Source organism: Ranitomeya variabilis, chromosome 1 (genome assembly GCF_051348905.1).
Source record: "Ranitomeya variabilis isolate aRanVar5 chromosome 1, aRanVar5.hap1, whole genome shotgun sequence".
NCBI lineage: Eukaryota > Metazoa > Chordata > Amphibia > Anura > Dendrobatidae > Ranitomeya > Ranitomeya variabilis.
The window spans coordinates 641,851,271-641,878,214 of NC_135232.1; the positions used below are offsets into that span (position 1 = coordinate 641,851,271).

Here is a 26,944-nt window from a genome sequence, read left to right on the forward strand (position 1 = left end):
GGAGGATGTTCACCTTATCTCCACCCCAGGACTTGGTCTGGGGCTTAAGTAGCTGGCCTCCAAAGGCAGCAGTGTTCAGTGTCTGGGGAGGAAGTACTTCAGAGAAGTTTTTGCTAAAACCTGAACCGTGTGTGTTCTGCTAGCAGTGAGCGGGAGGAACCCGGCTCTCAGAAGGACTGTGCTTTCAGCTACCGTTTTCTTTTGTTTTCCTTTCTTGCAGATAGGGCTGTATTTGTTTTACTACACCTAAGGGTACCGTCACACAGTGGCATTTTCATCGCTACGACCGCACGATTCGTGACGTTGCAGCGTCGTATGATTATCGCTCCAGCGTCGTAGACTCCGGTCACACGTTGCAATACACGGCGCTGGAGCGATAATTTCATGACGTATTTGCGATGTAGAAGCCGTTGGTTACTGTGCGCACATTGTATACAACCTGTGTCACACGATGCAATCATGCCACCACAGCGGGACACTAGACGACGAAAGAAAGTTTCAAACGATCTGCTACGACGTACGATTCTCAGCGGGGATCCGGATCGCAGTAGCGTGTCAGACACAGCGATATCGTAACGATATCGCTAGAACGTCACGAATCGTGCCGTCGTAGCGATGAAAATGGCACTGTGTGACGGTACCCTAAGACGTGAGTTTCCCTGTATTTGATAACCAGCCCTACAAAACTGACAGCTGCAGGCTGCAACCCTCATCTGCCAGCGTTTACATAAATAATTTAAAAAATTGGCATTGGGTCCCCCCAATTTTTGACAACCAGCCTTGCTAAAGCAGACAGCTGGGGGCAGGTATTCTCAGGCTGGTAAGGGGCCATGGATATTGGCCCCCAACCCACAAATAGTAGTCTGCAACTGCCCCAGAAAAGGCAAATCTATTAAATGTGCCAATTCTGACTCTTTGTTCAGCTCTTCCCACTTATCCTGTGGTGGGAATCGATTGCTTATGCTCACGGCAGCTGTACTAATTTCCCAGTACAGGTTTTGTCAGTGAAACAAGGCAGCGGGCATTTTAATTCTATAGTGATTACCTCCCTAGACAAAACTAATGTACTTCGCTGTATTTAGTAATTTATTTATAATGCCATTTCCCTTAGTTATTTATTATTTTCTATTCCTGGAGAATCCTTTTAAAGGACCAGACTATTTTTTTTTAGTTTTTTAGATATTTGTAGAAAGCCATCATTTTTTTTTTTTTTTCTGTTGATGAGGCCATATGAACACTTGGTATTGTAGACAGAAGTTATAGTTTCCACTGGCATCATCTTTTTGCTATATAAAGGTTATTTATTAGATTTTCTATTAACCCTTTTTGTGAGGAATAAAAAACTTTATTTTGCCATTTCTTTTTTACATTTACAATTTTGCACATTTACCATGCAGCAAAAATAATGCTACCCTTGTACTGTAAGACTGATTATATTGATACCAAATTCTGAGCCAGACTGGCTGCACCAAAGCCTGGAGGTAGAGGGGGCCCTTGCAGGTAGGGTTATACTGCAGCCGCTATGGGGCACCTATGTCCAGTGTGCTTGACACCTGTCCCCTCATACTGCCACCCATAATCATTCTGATACCCAGAGTTGGGGTGAGAGCGATGAACTGAGTGCAGGCATTGAAAAATGGGATGTGTCATGCAGGAAGAGAGGCCGCTGGCCAATGAACACTTTCCCCATCAACTGATGAGAGCACTCACTGACTGCAGTATATGTCCTCCTGCACGGCGCCCCAACGGTGAGTGTTCGCCTGTAGAGACAGGAGGCCGGGCCACACAGCACACAGGGGACCATAGTGGAGGAAGTGCAGAATGACTTACAGTGTGTCTTCTGCTCCCTGTACTGTTCAATTTTCAGCAGCACCTACTCAAAGAGTAGAGGTCAGGAAAGGAGGGCTCAAGGGAAAGGATAGCACAGCAGGAACAGGGAGCTGTTTTTAGTCCTTTCTGCTGTGCCCTTCGTTCTCCGCAGTGGTTTCTGCAGCCCTTTCCAGCTGGTCTATGAACTACATGGCCGACCTCCTCCACGAATCGGCTGATCACTTGGTATAGTACAAGATTAGTATTTGAGTGTATGCATGTATTTATACATGTGTACTTTTGTGTGTGTACATATGTGTGTATTTATATATAAAGCAATTATAATTATATACAAAGTAGTCAAAGTGGCTCACAAATACAACATAGAAAAATCTTAAATTGATAGAAAAGTTGAAAAAAACCCAATGCATAATAATCATAAAACTGTCAATCAAGTAAGAGCAATAAAGCTCAAATATGCAGATATATTCCAATATTTTGATAATGTAACATAATCTCTCTATTTAAATGTAATCCAACAGGTAACCTACTCTTGAGGTGAAGTCTTTTATGGATCTTTTAACTCTCCCGGTAACGATGACTCTAAAGGATTTTGTGGACCCATTATCTTCTGTAATAGACTGATGCTCTACATTGGATATGTTTTCTTTTTTTAGTTGAAAATAGCCATCAAATGTTGTAAAAGACGTGTTTTTTTTATTTTCTGGATGTGTATAATATATAGGCTTTATGCCATTCAACAAAGGACATCATAAAAATTTGTAAATTCTGTATTTTCAATTTCTGAATTCCTTAATAGGGAAAATATTTAAAGGGTGGGGGGGGGTTTCTGGGCACAAATATTATTAATGCACTGTAATGCCTATCAAAACTGACAAAACTTCATAATTTACTTGTTGCTGTTAAAATTATGCTCTGCTCCTGAGCCATCGCATGTGATAACGTGTCCCCCAGCTCCTTACCCCTGCTACAGCGCCTTCAAAGCAAAGAGGAGATAACTTCCCTGTCTGTGCTTGAAGAGCTGAGCTACTTAGCCAAGGATGGTGATGTCAGGTAAGCACATAGCCTGTGATCCTCAGCAAGTTATCAGTGACTGGAGATGTGCACAGGGGAGGTAAGTGGAGCAAAGAGAGGACACTGATATTGCAAGCTTTACACCAAGTACTATTATCAACTTGTGTGTTTGGCCAAATGAGATGGTTCTTAGCTTTCCATAGTGCTAAATTACATTACAAAACATGAATACATTATCTAACTCAATGAGCCCATCTAATGTCAACGTGAGCTCTTGTGTCATTATTGTCACTGTACAAGGAAAGTCTCAAGACACTGCATACTAGGTGAAGAGGTGAATGTTAGGAAGGAGAAACTGTTTGCAGCAATTTATCCATGTTAAGACTGTGCAAAGAGTCTCTAGATAGCGCTCTGCAGGTAGAATGAGCAGGCACTGAGGTTGGGAGCTACGGGACAGATACAGCTCTGCCTCTTGGTAAATGTAGTCTAGAAGCAGGCGTTCAATATGTAAGTTCAGGATTAGTGATGAGCGAATATACTTGTTACTCGAGATTTCTCGAGCATGCTCGGGGGTCCTCCGAATATTTGTTAGTGTTCGGAGATTTAGTTTTTCTTGCCGCAGCTGAATGATTTACATCTGTTAGCCAGCATAAGTACATGTGGGGGTTGCCTGGTTGCTAGGGAATCCCCACATGTAATTAAGCTGGCTAACAGATGTAATTCATCCAGCTGCGGCGAAGGAAACGAAATCTCTGATCACTAAAAAATACTCGGAGGACCCCCGAGCATGTTCGGGAAATCTCAAGTAACGAGTATATTTGCTCATCACTATTCAGGATATAATCAATAACCACAGGTATAGCTGCATTGCGGCTAAAGGGTAGTTAAAAAAAATAAAATAAAAAGTAATAGGAAGGTTTGGGGGCTCCTTAGAGGGACATCAAGATATTTCTTTTTTTTATTTCTTTTTTTTAACTGGAAAACCTCTTTGAATTACTTTAATGTACAATACTTACATTTAATCCTCAATGTATAAACATATTATGAATTTGAGAATATTTGAATAAAGATGATCAAATGAAATAAATGCATATTGTTTAAACAATAAATTATGCTGATTGTATTAGGTTTCAAAATCTAATTTCACGTAGTACAGTTTTGTTGTATGCAGTGACTGTACTAATACTGCAGGATTCCATCCTAAAATATTGTTAAGGAATGAAAGTAATGTCGAGCTGAGCCGCCCCCCCCCCCCCAGTGGCGTAAGAGGAGGACAGCATGACAATGGTATGTAGGGAGGGGTTAGGTTGAAAGAGTTGGGGGCCTGGTGTGGAGACAGGGTTATGAAGAGGTGGTGGGAGGGGCCTAGTCACTTCCCGCTCTCTGGGCAACGAGTGCACACTCACCATGGCAGCTGTGGACCGGGTCCTGGAGAGCCTGCAGGCGACAGCGGCGTTGCAGCCCCCAGGCTGGCTTGAAGAGCAGGTTGCGGCCATCGTCGGCGGGAGCTCAGGGTCGGCATCAGCAGCTGCAGCGTCACCAGTTAGGCACTCGAGGCAGACCAGGCCTCCGGAATGCCTCTCACCGGATTCGGCTCCCAGGGCCCCCCGCAGGCGCAGGAGCCCCTCCAGGGACCCTCCAGGCCGGGTGCCGGTAAGTCGCGGTGCCAGCAGGCCCCGGCCTGGGAGGAATCTTATTGCCAGGCGGGGTCCGGCGGCGGCTGCTAGGCCTTCGCCCCGACGTGCTAGGGGGGCGGAGCCAGCGTGCGTCGGGCAGCAAGCGATGCTTTCTATGTCGGGTGGCCGCTGCGGTGATGTTCCGGCCGCGCGGCCTGCCTCTGCGTCATCAGCGGGCAGGCGAGGAAGCGTGGCGGGGGCGGGTGGTCCCGGACAATGAGGAGCGGGGCTGGCCCTTCATGCTGCGGCAGGGTGCTCACCTGCGTCGGTGGATATGGCTACAGATGAAGAATCCTCACAGGCTGATGGGGGCCCGTGTGCTGCAGCAGCGGGATCGCAGGCGCGGCAGCTGTTCCAGAGTCAGCAACCTGGTCCGTCTACATCTGCGTGTGACGCGGTATCGCAGGGGTTACGCTCAAGTTCAAGCCATGGACACCAACAACAGTCTTCCCCGGACAGATCGGGTTTGGATCTCTCAGGACAGTGGCATCAGGAGCCCGGCACTCCGGCTTGAGGGATCACAGCGCCCTCGCAGCCCGGTGAGTATGCGTCTTCGTCGTTATTGTCTTCACAGCTTTTCTCTTCTGCTGGTGGGGGTCGGCAAGGAGAATTGGTTTCTGTCAGTGCGGCTGGTGTCCCGGGTGGGGTTGAAGTGGGTGCAGTGTTAGCTAATGTGAGGGATTTGTTAGTGAGATTGGAGAGGAGGATGGAGGAGTCAAGGCATTTGGTGGCGTGGGTAGGTCCGCATGGAGGGGCTGGTCATTTTAGGGAAGCGGCGGTGTCGCACGTGGAACCCGTCTCTGTTTCCGTACAAACTGAGAAGGAAAAAGAGTGTCGGATTCATCTGGATGATAGGGCTCATGGGGAGGTCTACGTATGTTTTGAGGGCCCTCTGGGGGCACACCTTAAAAAGGAGGTTAGGGAAAAGATTTTAAAGGATGAATACGTGGAAATTTTCTCGCTACTCCCTTTGGAAAAATTTAATTTAGACAAGGGAAAAAAGGAGGACAGCAAAAAGGAGGAAGAGGAGAAGCGTAGGTGGTGGTTAATACCGCAGACGTTCAAAAACTGGCTTCAGGCCTTGGCGTCATTGGGGAAAGAGCACCAGAAAATTATTCTGGCCTTTTATGCTACATGGATTCTATTGGAGAGGCTCATAGAGTGTACGGAGGGCAGGCCTGGCTGAGATATGATGAGCAATTTTGGCAGAGAAAAGCTATTCGTCCGACTCTGAGATGGGACCAAAAGGACATTGGACTCTGGTTGCGCGTTATGGCGCAGTATAAGTTTGGTCAATCCTTTCCAGGGGGGGCGGAGGTTCCGGACAGAATAGCCAGTCCAGTTCCGCGGGGCAGTCTGGTCAATCAGGGGGGCACAAATCGGGTCTATGTTGGCAGTTCAATGATGGCCAGTGTAAGTTCGGGGTCAAATGTAAATTCAAACACCTTTGTTCCCACTGCAGTGGTTCCAGTCACGGGGCCTCTAAATGCTTCAAGAAATCTAAGCCAAAGCCGGGGGCCGGTAATACCCATGGGGGGAGACTCCGGTGAATCTGGAAAGGATGGCCCCTTATCTAAGTAGATATCCTGTTAAGGAGGCGGCGGAGTTGTTGTTTCGCGGCTTTCGGGACGGTTTTGTTATTCCTTCCCCTCTGTTTGTGGTTCCCCGGGTTCTTAAAAATTTGCGGTCCGCGGTAATACACGGTGAGGTGGTTTTGGAGAAGTTAAAGAAGGAGGTGACTTTGGGTCGCATGTCCGGCCCCTTTGTATCTCCTCCATTTGAGGACTTAGTTGTTTTCCCTTTGGGTGTAGTCCCAAAGAAGGAAGTTGGCAAATTCCGTTTGATTCACCATCTGTCCTACCCCCGTGGGTTGTCCGTCAACGATGGTATTGCGCCGGAGCTTTGCTCGGTGGTGTATGCATCATTTGATGAGGCCATTGCATGGGTTCGTAAGTCTGGTAAAGGGGCCCTGCTGGCCAAAAAGGATATTGAGGCAGCGTTTAGGTTATTGCCGGTTCATCCAGACAGTGTTAAGCTTTTGGGTTGTTTTTGGGAGGGGGGTTTCTTTGTGGATAGATGCTTGCCCATGGCTTGTTCCTTATCATGTGCCCTGTTTGAAACGTTTAGTTCTTTTTTGGAATGGGTGGTGAAGGACGTTTCGGCCTGTGATTCCGTCATTCACTATCTGGATGATTTTTTGTGTATCGGCCCAGCAGGGTCGGATCGGTGTGGGAGGCTTTTGAGGGCCGTGGAGTAGGTGTCTGATCGTTTTGGTGTTCCTTTGGCTCCGGGAAAAACAGAAGGCCTGAGTACATGTTTGAGTTTCTTGGGCATTGTGATAGATACGGTTAAGTGGGAGTTTAGGTTGCCTGTCGAGAAGATAGAGGGGTTGCGCAAGGATTTGTCCCGGGCTCAGCGTTTGAAGAAAGTGACGTTGCGGGATCTTCAATCTTTGCTTGGGAAGCTTCATTTTGCCTTTCGGGTCATGCCCATGGGGAGAGTGTTTTCAAGAAAACTGGTGATGTCCACGGCTGGTGTTCGTGCCCCGCATCATTTCATTCGGTTACCGGCAGAGTTGAAGGAGGATTTGGCAGTTTGGAGCACATTTTGGAAACTTATAACTGTCGTTCTTTGCTGATGGAGGAGGTTGTGGACAACGATTCGCTGGCGTTGTTTACGGATGCCGCTGGAGGTACTGGCTTCGGAGAGTACTTCAAAGGGCAGTGGTGTGCAGCACCTTGGCCGGCGGAGTACTTTTTATCTGGTCTGGTTCGCAACATCGCATTGCTGGAAATTTTTCCTATTTTGGTGGCAGCGCATTTGTGGCAACAGGAATTTCGTAACAGACGCATTCGTTTCAACTGCGATAATATGGGGGTGGTTTGCGCGGTTAACGGTCTCACTGCGTCGTCACCGCCCGTGGTGCGGGTGCTTCGACAGTTGGTGTTATTATGTCTGGCCTTCAACTCGCATGTTACGGGGTCTCATGTGCCTGGTATTTGTAACTCCATTGCTGACTCTTTCTCGATTTCAGTTCGAGTGTTTCCGGTCCTTGGCTCCGGAAGCAGAGGCCATCGGTTTGGAACGCTCGGCGGAACTTTGGCTTGTGGCATCCGGGAAGAATGGATCAAGTCGTCGCTGGCTCCAAAAACTTGGGAGGCTTATTAGGCAATTTGGTCATCTTGGGAAAGGGTGTTGACGGCTTGCCCTGGAGGGGGGGGGCACAGATGAGCAAGTGGGGGCATTGTTGACTTGGTTGAGTAGTGGGGCTTCAGACAGTTGGTCTTGTACGAAAGTGTCTCACATTATGGCTGCGCTGGCTTTCGGTTTTAAATTGCGGGGGCAACAGGATTTGTCCAAGGCCTTTTTGGTGAGACAGGCTGTAAAGGGTTTTTGTAGAAGGAAGTGTCAATTAGATTTGAGGCGTCCGGTGTCCTTTTCCTTGTTGGAAAGGTTGGGGGAGGTGTTGGTTTCTTGTTGTGGGTCAGATTTCAAATATCGTTTGTTCAGTGTGGCTTTTTCTTTCGCTTTCTTTGGTGCAATGAGAATCGGGGAATTGGTGTCTCCCTCCAAAAAAGTTATGGGGGGATCTTAGCACGGGATGTCTTATTGTCTGGGGGCGGGTAGAGTTTTGGTTGCATCGTTCAAAGACGGACCCAGAAGGACAGGGTAAGAAGGTTGTGTTGGGTGCTGTCGTCGGGTCAGAAATGTGTTTGGTGAGTTTGGTGGGTTTTGGGAGCTTATGACTAATAGGGTAGGACCTCTACTCTGCCATGAGGATGGTTCCTTCCTTTCGAGATATCAGTTTATTATGGTTTTCAAGAAGGCGCTCAAAGTTTTGGGGTTGGATGATCATCGTTTTGCGCCTCACTCTTTTCGCATTGGGGCGGCAACGGAGGTGGCTGTGGGTGGCTTACGGGTTGATGTCATTTTGCGTATTGGGAGATGGAGATCGGATAGGTATCGCAGTTATGTGAGGCCTTAAGGGGTGTTGTTTGTTACCAGGCGTATTCAATTTGTTTGGCATTTAAAAGATGTAAGGGGCTCGTTTTTTGAGTGATTTGTGTTTGTATTTTTCAGATCCCTTGCCGCTATTGGTGTGGATTTTCAGCCATTCCTATGTGCACTGGGGAGCACTGCGAGCGGATGTACGGTCGGAGGGTATACAGCTTGGATTTGATCGGAAGATGGCGGTGGTCAGATGGATTGGTTTTAAGGGAATGTCCTGGAATAGGGTGTTGCGGGAAATACATAATGCTGTCATTCTGGATAAGTCCCCAGATATTTTGGTGCTACATGTAGGGGGTAACGATTTGGCTGTGCGGCCTTTTAGGGAATTGATCAGGAATATAAAGCAAGATTTGTTACGTTTATGGCTTTTGTATCCTGGGTTATCCGTTGTCTGGTCGGATATTGTGCAGTGCAAACGGAGGAATATGCGGTCGTTGAAAAAAATTGACAAGGCCAGGATAAAAGTTAATAGGGCTGTCTCAGCTTTTGTGGTCAGGAATGGTGGGGTTGATGTCAGGCATTTTGAGTTGGAGAAAGGGGATGGTGCTTTCTGGTTGGCCGATAGGGTGCATTTAAATGCGGTCGGTATGGATTTTTGGGCGCTGGGTTTGCAAGAAGGTGTGGAGGCCATAGCTTTTCGTTTCGGTGGGGTCTCGGGCCTTTGAGGTATTCAAAGTCCCTCATTGTGGTGGCTGGGTGGAGTCCTTGGAGTTGGTGGAAATTGGGTTGGGGGATCCATTTGATTATGGCTCCTCTGTCTTTGGAATTCAACTCGTTTTGGATCTGGTGAATTGTGGAAGGGAGTTCCGGCAGGGGTGGTCGGTTCCCCTTGAATTTTAGCGTGAACAGTGAACCCGCTGGGTTTTTGGTGCTCCCGAGCCAGTGTGGTAGCGGCTGGGAGTAATTTGGTTTGATTTACGTTCACGCTATGCAGTGTTAGTCACCAAATTCCTGGGAGCTCCAAGGACTCCTCCTAGAGTTAAAAAATGTTATTGATGTGTATTGTAATGTATTTTGTTTTATGTTAAATAAAGGCTGCTGTGGCCCATAATATTCCAAAGAAATTGCCTCATGTTTTTATTTGAAGCTAATGACATGCTTCTTGGGTTTGTAGAAGGGGGGATAGGTTGTCCTTCCGTACCCCGGGTACTCGACATTACCAGGGTCATGAAATAAGCACTCCTCCCATCAAATTTTGTATCCTCATAATATACTGCAATCATCATATTATACACTTGTGCTCAAAAGTTTATATACCCCGGCAGAATTTTTGCTTTCTTGGCCTTGTTTCAGAGAATATGAATGATAACACCAAAACCTTTTCTCCACTCATGGTTAGTGGTTGGGTGGGTGAAGCTATTTATTGTCAAACTACTGTGTTTTCTCTTTTCAAATCATAATGACACCCCAGAACATCCAAATGGCCCTGATCAAAAGTTCACATACTCTGGTGACTTTGGCCTGATAACATACACAGAAGTCGACACAATTGGGTTTGAATGGCTACTAAAGGTAACATCCTCACCTGTGACCTGTATGCTTGTAATTAGTGTGTGTGCATAAAAGCTGAGTGAGTTTCTGGAATCCAGACATGGACATGTGAGTCATGGGGACAGCAGGAGAATTGTAAACGGCTCTATGGGAAAAGGTAGTTGTACTGTATAAAACAGGAAAGGGATACAAAAAGATATCCAAGGAATTGATAATGCCAGTCAGCAATGTTCAAACTGTGATTAACCCCCCGCCGATGGCGAGACCCGGTTCCCCCCGATGTTGTGGAGTGGTTTTCAGAATTTGAAACCATCTTTAGGATGGAGGAAATTGAAGCAGACCTTTCACAGACAAGGGTCTCCTTCTTAGGTACCTGGACTGAATGGATTCTATTTAAAGATTCTGCTCGTTTCCCTGACCTGTTTACCTGAATACACCTGTCTATTCTACAGTCGATTACTAAGCTACTCTTCCTTTCTTTTCATGTTCTCATTTTAAATATCTTTTCTTGAGCCCCACCTAATTGGGCTCCCCCCTCTATTTTTTCTTCTTTCTATCTCCCCCCTGGGTGAGCTGTTCACCTTCCACCAGCTCGGTGTGATAGGTCTGTACCATGATTTACCAGTTACTTTTATAATGATACCATCTGCGTGCATGTCTCGCTTTAGGGGACATGGGCGAACTGATTTTAGGTATGCTTTACTTTATTTACGGTAATGAAAGTCCTCGCCTGTTGCGGGGGCAAGGAGTCATTGCTTATATGTTAAAGATACCGTAGTCATTCTTGAGGGTTTACTCCCTCTAATTTTTTTTTTTTCTCTCTTTTTTGTAAGATTTATGCAAGGTTTGTGAATGAGTGTTTTTTTGTGTTACTCTTCTCGAATTGTATATTATAAGAAAAAGTACTTTGATCATTGACGTAGTTTTCAACTACTGTTTTTCTTGTAAAATTCTCTTCTCTTTAATAAAAATATATTTAACTACAAACTGTGATTAACAAATGGAAAAGCAGGGGCTCTGTAAAAACAAATCCACGCTCATGTTCAGGATTTTTCAAGTTTTTTCGCGGTTTTCGGCCGTTATCCAAGGAAAAAAAAGCTAAAAAAAGCATACATAAGCATCCCATAATTTTTAATGCATTCCGCAATTTCTTGCGCACATGCTGCATTTTTTTCCGCGAAAAAACGAATCGCGGTAAAAATCGCAGCATGTTCATTAATTTTGCGGGTTTTTTTTCGGATTTTTTACATACATACATATTTAATACACTGGAGAAGTGCTTCTTCTCAGCGGAGAAGAACGAGCCATCAGACGCTGTGGTCTTCTGGTACTGTTCTGTCGTGGTATCTCCGTAACAGTTTATTTGTGAAAAAGACAGAAATTTGGCGAAAATTTTGAAAATTTTGAACTTTTCCAACTTTGAATTTTCATGCCCTTAAATTGCAGATATTTCACACAAAATACATTTCCCACATGTCTACTTTACATCAGCACAATTTTGGAACCAAAATTTTTTTTTGTTAGGAGGTTATAAGGGTAAAAAGTTGACCAGCGATTTCTCATTTTTACAGCACCATTTTGTTTTAGGGACCACATCACATTTGAAGTCACTTTGAGGGGTGTATGATGATAGAAAATACCCAAGTGTGACACCATTCTAAAAACTGCCCCACACAAGGTGCTCAAAACCACATTCAAGAAGTTTATTAACCCTTCAGGTGCTTCACAGGAATTTTTGGATTGTTTAAAAAAAAAATGAACATTTAACTTTTTTTCACAAAAAATTTAATTCAGATCCAATTTGTTTTATCTTATCAAGGGTAACAAGAGAAATTGGACACCAAAAGTTTTTGTGCAATTTGTCCTGAGTACATTGATACCCCATATGTGGGGGTAAACCACTGTTTGGGCGCATCGCAGAGCTCGAAAGGGAAGGAGCGCCGTTTGACTTTTCAATGCAAAATTGGCTGGAATTGAGATCAGACGCCATGTCGCGTTTGGAGAGCTCCTGATGTGACTAAACAGTGGAAACCCCCCACAAGTGACACCATTTTGGAAAGTAGACCACCTAAGGAACTTATCTAGATGTGTGGTGAGCACTTTGAACCCCCAAGTGCTTCAAAGAAGTATATAATGTAGAGCTGTAAAACTAAAAAATAATATTTTTTTCACAAAAATTATATTTTTGCACCCAATTTTTAATTTTCCCAGGGTTAACAGGAGAAATTTGACCCCAAAAGTCGTTGCACAATTTGTCCTGAGTATGCTGATACCCCATATGTGGGAGTAAACCACTGTTTGGGCGCATGGCAGAGCTCGGAAGGGAAGGAGCACTGTTTGACATTTTCAATGCAGAATTGGCTGGAATTGAGATCAGACGCCATGTCGCATTTGGAGAGCCCCTGATGTGCCTAAACAGTGGAAACCCCTCACAAATTACCCCATTTTGGAAAGTAGACCACAAAAGGAACTTATCTAGATGCGTGGTGAGCACTTTGCACCCCAATTGTCTCACGAAAGTTTATAATGTAGAGCCGTGAAAATAAAAAAAATGTTTTTTCCACAAAAATGATCCTTTAGCCTGCAATTTTTTATTTTCCCAAGGGTATCCGGAGAAATTGGACCCCAAAAGTTGTTGTGCAATTTGTCCTGAGTACGCTAATACCCCATATGTGGGAGAAAACTACAGTTTGGGCACACGTCAGGGCTCGGAAGGGAAGATGTGACGTTTTGGAATGCAGAATTTGATGGAATGGTCTGCGGGCGTCATGTTGCGCTTGCAGAGCCACTGATGTGCCAAAACAGTAGAAACCCCCCACAAGTGACATCATTTTGGAAACTAGACCCCCAAGGAACTTATCTAGGTGTGTTGTGAGAACTTTAATCCCCCAAGTGATTCACTAAAGTATATAACGCAGAGCCGTGAAAATAAAAAATATTTTTTTCCCACAAAATGATTTTTTAGCCTCCAAACTTTTATTTTTATTCGGACCAACTATTGTGAGAAGCTTGTGGAAGGATATCCCAAATGTTTGACCCAAGTCATTCAGTTTAAGGGCAATGGTACCAAATACTAATGAAATGTATGTCAACTGTAAGTAATAAAAATGCCTTAAAACATTCTCTCTTTCTCATTAATCTGATATTTGTCAAATCTTAATAATTATAGTAATCCTAATTGACCTAAAACAGGAAAGATTTATTCTGATTTTGTGTCAGATATTGAGAGAAACATGCATATGTGTCTTTTTATATAGTGAATGTAAACTTCTGATTTCAACTGTATATATCTCATATGTTGGAATCAGAGGTTTATATACCATACGCTCACTTTGAGTTCCTTCTAAGGCTACTTTCACACTAGCGTCGGGCCGAGGTTCCCGACGCTAGCGTTGTCTCCGCCGCACAACGGGGGCAGCGGATGCATTTTCCAGCGCATCCGCTGCCCCATTGTGAGGTGCGGGGAAGTGCGGGGAGGTGGGGGCGGAGTTCCGGCCGGGCATGCGCGGTCGGAAAAAGCGGACCGTCGTGAGCAAAAAACATTACATGTAGCGTTTTTTGGTCCCGACGGTCCGCCACAACACGGCGCAACCGTCGCACGACGGTTGCGACGTGTGTCAATCCGTCACAATACGTCGCTTAATGTTAGTCTATGGGGAAAAAACGCATCCTGCAAGCACTTTTGCAGGATGCGTTTTTTCGGCAAAATGACGCATTGTGGCGGATTGCAGTTAACGCTAGTGTGAAAGTAGCCTAACTCGGTCAATTACGTAGCTGTCCTGATGGCTGGAGGCAACAGAGAGTCGTCCTTCTGACAGAGTCTAAAAAAGCCTCAGTTGCCAGTATAAAAATTGATAAATTATTTCTCATTTTTATTTTTAATAAAAATTGTGATATAGAAAAAAAGGGTCACTTTTTTTCACATAAAATCTTGATTTAAACAATAGTTTTATTTTCCATTTTTGCACTTTCACATTTTCCTCCCCTTCTTCCAAACACATCACTTTTTTAAACTTGATTTTAACACACAATGTACTGGAAAAGAAGAAGAAAATTACAAGAGCTGAAAAAAATGAGGAAAAAAAACACAGTTCCTCAATTGTTTGTGATCAGATGAGTTACAAAAAAAATGCAATGTTATTAATTGCTATAAAAATAAACTTAATCACAATAACCCCATTTCCTTTTATTTCCGCCCTGGCTCTAACTGACCTTCTGACTTCATTTCAGTGATCTTCTCGTTCGCTCTCATAAAGAGAACAAGGCAGCTGATATTACTTTGTCATGCTGACTGAAGCATAAGAACAGACTGCTTGCTTTAAAAGGGGGCTGGTGCTTGAAATAATTGTTTTTTTCTTTTAACTATGTTACCTCCAAGGAAATACCTGCGGTCATCATTGCTTTCCATCTAAAGGGCTTTACAGGCAAGAAAACTGCTGGCCCCTAAATCAACCATTTATCAGCTCATCAAGAACTTCAAAGAGAGAGGTTCAATTACCGTGATGAAAGTTACAGGGCACCCAAGAAAGTCCATCAAGTGCCAGGACCATCTCTTAAGGCCCCGTCTCACATAGCGAGATCGCTAGCGAGATCGCTGCTGAGTCACAAGTTTTGTGACGCAACAGCGACCTCCATAGCGATCTCGCTATGTGTGACACGTACCAGCGATCAGGCCCCTGCTGCGAGATCGCTGGTCGTGTCAGAATGGCCTGGACCTTTTTTTGGTCGTTGAGGCCCCGCTGACATCGCTGAATCGGTGTGTGTGACACCGATCCAGCGATGTCTTCACTGGTAACCAGGGTAAACATCGGGTTACTAAGCGCAGGGCCGCGCTTAGTAACCCGATGTTTACCCTGGTTACCAAAAAAAAACAAACAGTACATACTCGCCTTTCGGTGTCCCTTGCCGTCTGCTTCCTGCTCTGACTGAGCCGCCGTACAGTGAGAAGTGAGAGCACAGCAGTGACGTCACCGCTGCGCTCTGCTCTCACTGTACGGTGGCTCAGTCAGAGCAGGAAGCAGACGGCAAGGGACACCGAAAGGCGAGTATGTACTGTTTGTTTTTTTTGGTAACCAGGGTAAACATCGGGTTACTAAGCGCGGCCCTGCGCTTAGTAACCCGATGTTTACCCTGGTTACCCGGGTGCTGCAGGGGGACTTCGGCATCGTTGAAGACAGTTTCAACGATGCCGAAGTCGTTCCCCTGATCGTTGGTCGCTGGGGAGAGCGGTCTGTGTGACAGCTCCCCAGCGACCACACAGCGACTTACCAACGATCACGGCCAGGTCGTATCGCTGGTCGTGATCGTTGGTAAATCGCTTAGTGAGACGGTGCCTTTAGGCCATGTGCACACGTTCAGGATTTTTCGCGTTTTTTTCACGTTTTTTCGCTATAAAAACGTGATAAAAACGCGAAAAAAATGCTTACATATGCCTCCTATTATTTACAGGGTATTCCGCATTTTTTGTGCAAATGTTGCATTTTTTTCCGCGAAAAAATCGCATCGCGGAAAAAGAAGCAACATGTTCATTAAAAATGCGGAATTGCGGGGATTCCGCACACCTAGGAGTGCATTGATCTGCTTACTTCCCGCACGGGGCTGTGCCCACCATGCGGGAAGTAAGCAGATTATGTGCGGTTGGTACCCAGGGTGGAGGAGAGGAGACTCTCCTCCACGGACTGGGCACCATATAATTGGTAAAAAAAAAAGAATTAAAATAAAAAATAGTGATATACTCACCCTCTGATGGCCCCCGAAGTGTTCCCGCCTCTCCAGTGTATGCTCTCTCTTCAGTTCCTATAGATGGTGTGGTTCAGGACCTGTGATGACGTCGCGGTCTTGTGATTGGTCGCGTGACCGCTCATGTGACTCACGCGACCAATCACAAGCCGCGACGTCATCGAAGGTCCTAAACCACACCGGCATCTATAGGAACGGACGCCGCTGAGGATATCGGCTGTCTGCAGAGGGTGAGTATAACCATTTTTTTATTTTTTTTATTATTTTTAAACATTCTATCTTTTACTATAGATGCTGCATAAGCAGCATCTATAGTAAAAAGTTGGTCACACTTGTCAAACAGTATGTTTGACAAGTGTGACCAACTTGTCAGTCAGTTTTCCAAGCGATGCTACAGATCGCTTGGAAAACTTTAGCATTCTGCAAGCTAATTACGCTTACAGAATGCTAAAAAAAACCGCGAAAAAAACAGAAAAAAAACGCAAAAAAAAATGCGGATTTCTTGCAGAAAATTTCCGGTTTTCTTCAGGAAATTTCTGCAAGAAATCCGGACGTGTGCACATACCCTTAAAGAGATTTAAGCTACAGGATTGGTTCAAGACCAGTGTAGAACTTACTCTAAAATGGTAGGAGTCAGGTATCAGTGCATCATCAAAGTAAGGAAAAGGCTTTTGTAGCCAGGTTTGGGCTGCCATTTCTTTCCAAAAAAAACATCAAAGACAGATTGACATTCTGAAGGAAGCACAGGTTCTACTGCTCAGAGACACTTGCACAAATATTGCCTTCATGGAAGAGTCATCAAAATAAAACCTCTCCTGCATCGTCATCATAAAATTCAGTGTCAGAAGACTGCAAAAGAACATTTAAACAAGCTCTATGCATTTAAACAAGTCCTGTGGACCAATGAGGTTAAAATAGAACTCTTTGGCCATAATAGTCAAAAGTATGTGTGCATAAAAAAGAACACAGAATTTCATGAAAAGAACAGCTAGCAAACCATTAAGCATGGGGATTAATCATGCTTTGGGGTTGTGTTGTAGCCAATGGCACAGGGAAAAGTTCACGGGAGAGGGAAGAATTAATTCAATGATATTTCATCAAATTCTTGACTCAAATATAACACCATGCTTATGGTTTGCTTATGTGTTATGATCCTAGTGGCAAGGATCGCAAGTAGGACTAGCTAAGTAACTAAACTGACTACAAACTCTGGGGAAGTGGTAACTGAATTGACCGCAACCTGATCCTATCCGCAAACAATTATAGGCAGCCGTGGAACGTTACCTGAAAATCCTAGACGTCTCGTCACGGCCTGAAAAACTGACTATTCCTAGAGGGAACAAAAGTCCTCACTTGCCTCAGTGAAATGACCCCAAAGATATAGAATAGCCCCCCACAAATATTAACGGTGAGTTAAGGGGAAAGCACAAACGCAGAGATGAAATTAGATTTAGCAAATGAGGCCCGCTAACACTAGAAAGCAGAAAATAGGAAGGGAACTGTGCGGTCAATTAAAAACCCTATTCAAAATATCCACGCAGAGATCGCTCGAGCCCCCGCACCAACTAACGGTGCGGGGGAAGCAACTCTGTACCCCAGAGGAAACCAGCAAAAGAAATCACATATTAGCAAGCTGGACTAAACTCAACATACACAGAAATCATATTGCAGACTGATGAGCAAAAAATAATTAAACAGAACTTAGCTTATCCTGAAGAGACTGAAACCGAAGATAATCAGGAGTAATCAGAATAGCACTGAGTACATTGACAGCCGGCAACAAGTGGAAGTGAAACAGAGCTAAATAGGAAACTCCCAAGTGAATAACGAGGCAGCTGATCAGCCACAGACCCGCAGGATAACAAACAAAGCCACCAGGGGGAGCCCAAAACAAAAGTCACACAATACCACCTGTGACAACAAGAGGGAGCCTGAAAACAGAGTTTACAACACTTATGCAAATGGTTAATGATCCTAAACACATGTCAAGATCCACAATAGACTACCTCAAAAGGCACAAGCTGAAAGTTTTACAATGGCCCTCACAGTCCCCTTATCTGAACATCATTAAAAATCTGTGGTTAGGTCTGGTCTCGTCTGAAACGCATGTTGGGGTTTGGCGCTACATGTCCTCTTACTCAGCACAACAGCTCCCTGGTATGTTCCTCTACGCATATACAGTATGTGCCTCCTTGTACACTATTGATTATACCCATGGCTCCCACCACAGGCTCCTTACTGTCATGATATGGCTTCCCTAGTGGTTACCCTCTTTAGGATTTGCACTTCCACCAACATTCATATTAATCTGCCACTGTGAAATATGTCTTCCCATACCCCTTATATATTTCTAATTACCTTACCTTCATACATTCTATGTGTATGGGTCTGTATAAAGTTGCTTTATGCATTGTACTGTTTTTAAGTGACATGTGAATATACACTCACCGGCCACTTTATTAGGTACACCTGTCCAACTTCTTGTTAACACTTAATTTCTAATCAGCCAATCACATGGCGGCAACTCAGTGCATTTAGGCATGTAGACATGGTCAAGACAATCTCCTGCAGTTCAAACCGAGCATCAGTATGGGGAAGAAAGGTGATTTGAGTGCCTTTGAACGTGGCATGGTTGTTGGTGCCAGAAGGGCTGGTCTGAGTATTTCAGAAACTGCTGATCTACTGGGATTTTCACGCACAACCATATCTAGGTTATAGAGAAAGGTCCGAAAAAGAAAAAAAATCCAGTGAGCGGCAGTTCTGTGGGCAGAAATGCCTTGTTGATGCCAGAGGTCAGAGGAGAATGGGCAGACTGGTTCGAGCTGATAGAAAGGCAACAGTGACTCAAATCGCCACCCGTTACAACCAAGGTAGGCCTAAGAGCATCTCTGAACGCACAGTGCGTCGAACTTTGAGGCAGATGGGCTACAGCAGCAGAAGACCACACCGGGTACCACTCCTTTCAGCTAAGAACAGGAAACTGAGGCTACAATTTGTACAAGCTCATCGAAATTGGACAGTAGAAGATTGGAAAAACGTTGCTTGGTCTGATGAGTCTCGATTTCTGCTGCGACATTCGGATGGTAGGGTCAGAATTTGGCGTAAACAACATGAAAGCATGGATCCATCCTGCCTTGTATGGAGCATCTTTGGGATGTGCAGCCGACAAATCTGCGGCAACTGTGTGATGCCATCATGTCAATATGGACCAAAATCTCTGAGGAATGCTTCCAGCACCTTGTTGAATCTATGCCATGAAGAATTGAGGCAGTTCTGAAGGCAAAAGGGGGTCCAACCCGTTACTAGCATGGTGTACCTAATAAAGTGGCCGGTGAGTGTATATATTTTGTTACTATTTATATCTCTAGAATTTGCCTTTTTGCACATTTATGGTCGCATATGTCCTTTTCTGCTACTGGCATGTTGCACTTTATTTATAGATACCATCCATTTCTATACGCTATTTGCTGCTCTGTTTCCATCATACCCGGATTACTATGTTTTCAGGAACGGTGTTAGGGGCAGGCAGACCATGTAGTCGCTGAGGGCCCCCCGCTCATCCAGGGACCCCCAGCCAGTGGTGTGCCGCTAATAGCAGCATACCACGCGGCCGCTATGGGACCCCTAAGTAAGAGAGGCCCAGCGCCACCCCCCACACACACATTGCGCATTCAACTTATCACCATCACAGATGACACTCCCTCTCCCATCACTCCCCCTCTGCCTCTGACTCACCATGTGCCAGCAGGGAAGCTGATGAGACATTGAGACGCTCTGCAGAATCTAGAGCAGCGAGGGTACGAGAAGGAGAGGTAAGTATTGTGTGTGTATGTGTGTGTGTGTCTGCTGCACGAAACTGTGTGTGGGAGAACTGCACTATAATGTGTTGTGTGTGTGTCTGCTACACTATACTGTGTGTGGGGAACTGCACTATACTGTGTGTGTGTGGGGGCTGCATTATACTGTGTGGGGGGCAGCATTATACTGTGTGGGGGGGCTGCACTATACTGTGTATGTCGGATGGGTTGCATTATTATTTTACTTGCCTTCCTTGCCCTGATACTTTGATTCTGAGATAATTAACCTGTATCTCAGTTCTATTCTTTTTGGTTTCTCTTTTCAATGTAGACAGATAGACCCATTTTTGAATGAGGTAATTTCCTTGATAGAAATGGTGTTTGGAGTGAAATTGTTAACAGATCCCCGTATATGTATATTAGGATTATTTGAAGATGGACTGGCTCCCAACTCACCCCTGTTAATCTCTCATATCTTATTTAAAACACGTAAACGTCTTCCATTTCATTGGTTTGACACGCAACACCCATCTATAGGGGAGCTAAAAAAAGAAGAATAAATAATGTAATGTGGTTAGAAAGAGGAGTCTATCATAAACGTAACTCTATTCGCAAATTTGAAAAGATATGGAGTCCTTGGTTGGATATGCAAGGGTTGCCCACAAATCTTCTAATTAGAGACAGAATATTTACAATGCTATCCCTTAATTGTTAGTCCCCTTTTTCCTCCATCTTATACCTTCCACAAATTTTATGCTCTTTTATTCTAGAACAGCTCTGAAAATGAAAATCGTCCTCTCTGAAATGTTGGGATTTGGGTTTAGAGTGGGTTAGGGAATTGAAGTTATGATACTTTGTCTATGTTTTATACCATAGAATTATTATGTTATTCATGTGGAGAGTGACAAGCCTGTCATATCAGAGTAAGAAGACTTATATGCCATGCATGCTCCTCTGGGAAATTAAATCTGCAAATTGCCTCTTCAGCGAGGAAGAGGACTAGGAATCACATCATTGTGTCAGCTGTCTCACACGCGGATTGGTGGAAGAAGGGGCTGGCAGCCCCTCCACCAATGCATTGACTGATGCCTGCATCCCAAGGATGCAGATAGCAGTGACTGTGGGCGGCAGCAGACAGGCTGGGGAGGGCAATATACGGCCCGTAGGCCACTGTATTCAGCCCCTCGGCTGTCCTGCTCCGTGGGTCCGACAGGAACAGCCAGAGGGCAGGACGTGCCCCGCGGGCCGCACTTTGCCCAGGTCTATCCTAAGTCACATGGCAAGGCTCATTAAAGGGTCGATATTGACTTTTAGGACGGCGACTTCCAATAGGAGGAACTAGAGTTCTAGCTCTCTTCCTATCTGAAGAGGCAATTTGCATATGTCTTTCATGATATTTGAAAGATGGAAAATCTATATGTGGATGTTTTCAATAAAAAATTATTTGATTTAAAAAGAAAATTCACTGCAATTTCACAATCTAATGAAAAGTGTGATATTCTATTAAGAAGTGAAAAGGCAGCTGAGTAATGGGAACAGGTCAATTACTTACCATATTTTTGGCATTTTTGACAAAAGGCTTCTCAGAATGTATGGCTTATAATTTTATAATACGTGACAGCGACGTCTTTGTTGTGTTTCATGAAATTGCATTTGATAAAGAAGTCACTGAATGTTTTTCATGTACAGCAGCCTCCCTGCTGAATGTAAGGTGAGTGATGTTTAAAGGGTTAGCCTCAAAATGATAAGTTATCCCCCAAGTTATCCAATGGATAGAGGTTAATTTTATATTGTTGGGGTCCAACAGCAATTCAGAAGTCTGGTTTCTGAAACCGAGAAAACTTGGTTTTGCTGCACTGTCCTCTTGAATGGAGCAGAGGTGTGCATGCTCGGTACCTGTTTCATTAATTGTCTTTTGGACTGGGTGTGTGGTCTACACACATCATGATCAGAAGTGTTCCCTTCTAGATCCAACTGAGTGATCCCATATAGCCTCATAAAGTCAAACTAAACTTGCTCTCTAAACTTGCTCTCTTTCTGGTGCAAGCCAGAATTACATCTTCCTCAGATCCTCATGCATTGGGTGTGTGCAACTTTGAAGTCTTGTCTTCTCTCATGACAAGAAGCAAAACAAATAAAGGAACAGAGCAGGAGGCTCAGGGTGATATCAGCCTCTCACGCCTTGCCTTTTCCGCACAGATTGCATTGCTGAGGAGTTTTTTAATGTAGCTTCCAGACTGGGAAGGCATGCTAGATCTGCATTGGCAGATACAAGAAGTAATGAATTAGTCCAAGCTGAACATTCTTCACAGAGTGCAGATACCATGACCTCATCAATCACAAAGCTGACCAGGGAGAAAATGATGGAGGATGGGAGTGATGCTGCCAAGTCACAAATTATTAGTGTTCTGCAGGAGAACAACGTGAGTATTAAGAACCTACACTCAAAGATGTTATCTGAGCCATAGGATAATGGAATAAATCCATAAATTCACTTGGCTTTCAAATTAGATGTAGTAAAAAGCTACAATTGTGAGGAATGATCTTAAGAAATTATCTGACTGGACCACATGCAGATGAGAGGACTAGTGATATGGAGGAATTTCGGCCTCACATGAGATGTGCAGCAGCACAGCAGAGCGCTTCAAACAAGCCGTGCAAATCAAAATAATGTAAAAAAATAACAACTGAGTAATATACATGTCATGAGACTACCAGAGAAAAGAAGGGGATACAACCACACAGAATTCTTTGAATCCCGTTTGGAAGGACTACCTCAGCCCACTTTTTGTTGAAGAATGCGTGCATGTAAGAAGGTGGAAAGCCGAAGATGTGGTTCATCAACGTCCTTTGGCATTTAAGACCAAATGTCACCATCTGCTGAGTGACCAAAGTAGGTAGAAACTAAAAGGTGGAGGAAGCATTTCTGGAGGGAAGAACTTGAAGGGGACGCCGGGTCAGGTGATATTTATGGCACAGCTATCAAATATAAAAAACTGGGTGTCACACGGTTACCGCAACAGAGCAGAGCCGGAATACAGCAGCATCTGGTGGCTCCTACTCCGCCGCTGAGAAGAAGCACTTCTCCAGTGTATTAAACCTGTTTATTTCTTTCAGCAGAACAGGGTTTTAATCAGCCATGTTGGAAATTCCTCCATTCAGCTGTGCTAGGTTAGTCACTTTTTTCCCCTATAAAATCTGGGCTCGCTTACCAAGTCCTTGTCTGAGTTAGCAATAGCTGGAAGACATAGGAATGGGAGAAGTTGGTTTTGTGAAGGAGTGGTGGAGGAATTTATTAGTGACTGTAGTCTGGTTGGACGCCTGGTAATTCCTTATTGTTCCCTGTTTTGCTTTCTCCCCCCTCCATACACATCCTGGTGAATACCTCTGTTATATTTGAGTGTACATTTTGTGTGTGGAGTTTTCAGTTTACCCTTGTCTTTGTTACCCTGTTTGTTGGGTTGGTGTACTGTGGTGCACAGTAGTGCCCCCTCTTCCCTGGTTGGGGGAAGGGGACTAACGAAGGGCTAATCTAGTAGACAGGGCAAGGGCGGAGGCCCGGCATCTTTGCCATCTGAAGTATCCCGGGGAACATGGCGAGTTGAGGCGCCCCCTAGTGTTAGGGCCAGGAAAGGTGCCACTGGTCCCAGGTCACTCGCCAGTCAAATCATGCCATTAACTCAGACCGCAATCAATTTTTCTAATCCGTGATGGATCCTATCTCAGCTCTGACAGGGCAGTTGTAACTCAGTCTGAAGGTGGCGGATTTGTCCACAGTGGTTTCACAGCACCCTATTACATCTGATGTGGCAGTCTCGCTCTCCAGGCAAACCGTTGTGGAACCCACGGTTGCTTTACTGGACAGGTTCTCTGGGGGGGGGGGGGGTGACAAGATTGTGGTGTTCCGTGAGGCTTGCAAACTTTATTTCAGGTTGCGCTGCAGGTTGGACATTGTAATCTCTCTCCTCCAGGGGGACACACAAGCATGGGCTTTTTCACTCCCATCTGACTCACTCACTCCAGACGGTAGAGGGAGTTTTCAGGCTCTGGGCCTTGTGTATGGTGACCCCGATCGCGTCTCCCTGGCTGAGTTCTCTCCATGCCATCTTCAGCATGGAGGCCGCCTAGCAGAGGAATATTGCTCCTAATTACGGAGGTAGGCCACAGACACTAGTTGGAATGACTCCGTAGTCTGTTCTGTGAGGGCGTCTCAGTGAGAGGAATAGATGCTTTACCTCTCTATTATATGTAGGATAGCTGCGGAGACACCATCACGTGTTTCTCAACGCAAGCAGTGAATAGCCAGACCTTTCCCCGGGAAGGAACAACCACGGGAAGGGCAGCATCCAATAAAGGAAAACATCCAATACAGGAAAACCACCTATGCCAAGCATGGGATCCATCCACAGACAGCTGTTTCGGGGTGTTTGCCCCTCATCAGTGTGGAGTAGGAATCTGGCTATTAGGAGCAGTGCCTAGTAAAAGGCTGTAAAGGCACAGATGATTGGCCTCGGGGAGACCAAAAACATCTGAACACCGCGGAGACACCATCACGTGTTTCTCAACGCAGTGATCCAGAACACTGCCCCCATCCCTTATGGGAAATATGCAAATGCATGTAGGATAGCTGCGGAGACACCATCGCGTGTTTCTCAACGCAAGCAGTTGAGAAACACGTGATGGTGTCTCCGCAGCTATCCTACATGCATTTGCATATTTCCCATAAGGGATGGGGGCAGTGTTCTGGATCACTGCGTTGAGAAACACGTGATGGTGTCTCCGCGGTGTTCAGATGTTTTAGGTCTCCCCGAGGCCAATCATCTGTGCCTTTACAGCCTTTTACTAGGCACTGCTCCTAATAGCCAGATTCCTACTCCACACTGATGAGGGGCAAACACCCCGAAACAGCTGTCTGTGGATGGATACCATGCTTGGCATAGGTGGTTTTCCTGTATTGGATGTTTTCCTTTATTGGATGCTGCCCTTCCCGTGGTTGTTCCTTCCCGGGGAAAGGTCTGGCTATTCACTGCTTGCGTTGAGAAACACGTGATGGTGTCTCTGCAGCTATCCTACATGCATTTGCATATTTCCCATAAGGGATGGGGGCAGTGTTCTGGATCACTGCGTTGAGAAACACGTGATGGTGTCTCCGCGGTGTTCAGATGTTTTTGGTCTCCCCGAGGCCAATCATCTGTGCCTTTATTACCTATTAGACTCCTGACTCCCTTGAGGCAGCCATGTCTCTGGCGATCAGAGTTGATCACCGCCTTCGCCAGAGGCATAGGGAGTCACCACTGGGGAGGGAGGTCCGGGGTCGAGTGGGTCAGCACTGCCTACTGTGGTACCTATGCAGTTGGGTGTGGTGTCTTATGCTGGCAAATTGTCTGTAGTCCAGCGTAAGGGGGAGTGCGTTTCTGTTGTGGTACAAAGGGCAATTTTGTGAGCACATGTCCTTCCTGACCTCTATTTAAACAACCACCAGAAAAACCAGTGGGCTCGGGTTGCGGGGAGGTTGGCAACTCAGGTATACTTATTACCTCGGTGGGTAAGACTCATTTTTCCTTACTAGCTATTATACACCTGCGTGGAAATAAGGTGGACATTTCCGCCTTCCTGGACAGTGGAGCGGGGTTTAGTGTAATTTAGTCAATGCTAGGTTCTTCCGGGACCAAAGCCTCATCCCACATACATTGTCCAGACCTATACCCATTATTGTAATTGACTCTGACCCCCTAAAGCAGGAGCACTTTACGCAGATGGTCCGTGACTTGTGGCTCCAGGTGGGGGCCATACACTCTGAGATGTTAAACGTCTATGTGCTTGAGGGCCTGCCCTCACCTGTGGTACTGGGACTTCCTTGGATTGCTCTGCACAATGCGGTAATAATTGGCAGACACAGAAAGTGGTTAATTGAAGTACATACTGTCAAGGACACAGCTTGGGTACCCAGTTGCCTGGAGTGGATACCCAGTCCGTGCCCAATTACCTGTAAGACTTTGTGGATGTGCTTTCTGAGCAGGGGAGCCAAGAACTCCCCCATCGTCCTTATGATTGTGCCATAAATCTGGTTCCTGGTGCCAAGCTGCCCAAGAGCAGACTCTATAACATCTCAAGTCCAAAGAAGCAGGCCAAGAAGGACTATAATACGGAAAGTCCGATTAAGGGTCATATCAGACCATCCTCATCTCACATTGCTGCGAGGTTCTTTTTTTTTAAGAAAAAAGATGGGGTCTTATGTCCTTGCCTGGATTTCTGGGAACTCAATGCGATCACTGTCAGTGATCTGATCTGAATCCGCTTCTCCTGATCCCTGACCTCTGTAATCAAATTGTTGGGGCAAAATGGTTCTCTGAGATGGACCTCATGGGGGCGTACAACCTCATCCGCATTAAAGAGGGGGATGAGTGGAAGACTGTGTTCAATACGCCAGAAGGACGCTATGAGAATCTGGTAATGCCTTTTGGGCTGGCGAACAGGCCCGTCATCTTTCAGTACTTTATTAATTACATCTTTAGTCACCTGGTAGGCAGGTTCATTGTGATCTACCTGTACGATATTCTTATTTATTCACCTGACCTTGAGACACACCAGGGACATGTCAGGCAGATCTTACAATTTATTGTCACGTAGCATGTGTATGTCAAACCCGAGAAGTGTATGTTCTTGGATGAGGAGATCCCTTTCCTTGGATATGTATTGTCTGCCACTGGTTTTCGCATGGATCCAGAGAAAGTACAAGCAGTATTGGAGTGGGATCATCCTGAGGATTTGAAGGCATTAGAAAGATTCTTGGGTTTCACCAACTACTACCGTAAATTCATAAACTTTTTGGTAGTAGCCAAACTTCTCACAGATATGACCAAGAAGGGGAAGGACTTCTCCAAGTGGTCCAGTCCTACCAGGGAGGTGTTTGATATATTGAAAAGTGTTTTGCTTCTGCGCTGATTCTTATCCAGCCTGCCGTCTCTCAGCTTTTCATTGTGGAGGTTGATGCGTCTGAGGTGGGAGTGCGGGCTGTATTGTCGCAGGATGTGTCTCCTGGTAAATGGCAACCATGTGCTTACTTTTCTAAGAAACTGTCGCCACGTGAGAGAAATTATGATATTGGTAATAGGGAACTCTTAGCTATGAAATGGGCATTTGAGGAGTGGCATCATTTTTTGGAGGGAGCGGTTCACCCAGTGATGGTTATCACAGATCATAAAAATCTGGTATACTCTGAGTCGGCTAAACGTCTTACACCACGACAGGCAAGATGGGCTTACTCTTTACCAGGCTTAACTTTTTTGTTACTTTTAGGCCGGGGAGCAAAAACAATAAGGCAGATGCTTTGTCCTGTTGCTTTCCTGGGGGAGGAGATAAGTGCCAGTTCCAATTCTCCAAAAA

At 45.2% G+C, this 26,944-nt stretch overlaps 1 protein-coding gene and 1 long non-coding RNA gene across 3 annotated transcripts in view; one reads left to right on the plus strand and one right to left on the minus strand.

Moving 5' to 3' along the window:
* The window catches only part of LOC143773969 (uncharacterized), a 62,341-nt gene extending 59,725 nt beyond the window's left edge, over positions 1–2,616 (plus strand). For both annotated transcript variants that reach the window (XR_013215440.1, XR_013215441.1), the window contains one exon: positions 2,352–2,616. This is a non-coding gene — a long non-coding RNA (uncharacterized LOC143773969). The remainder of the gene's footprint in view (positions 1–2,351) is intronic.
* LOC143773945 (protein transport protein Sec23A) overlaps positions 1–26,944 on the minus strand; it is a 382,144-nt gene that overhangs the window by 124,135 nt on the left and 231,065 nt on the right. The gene's annotated exons all lie outside the window — the stretch shown is intronic.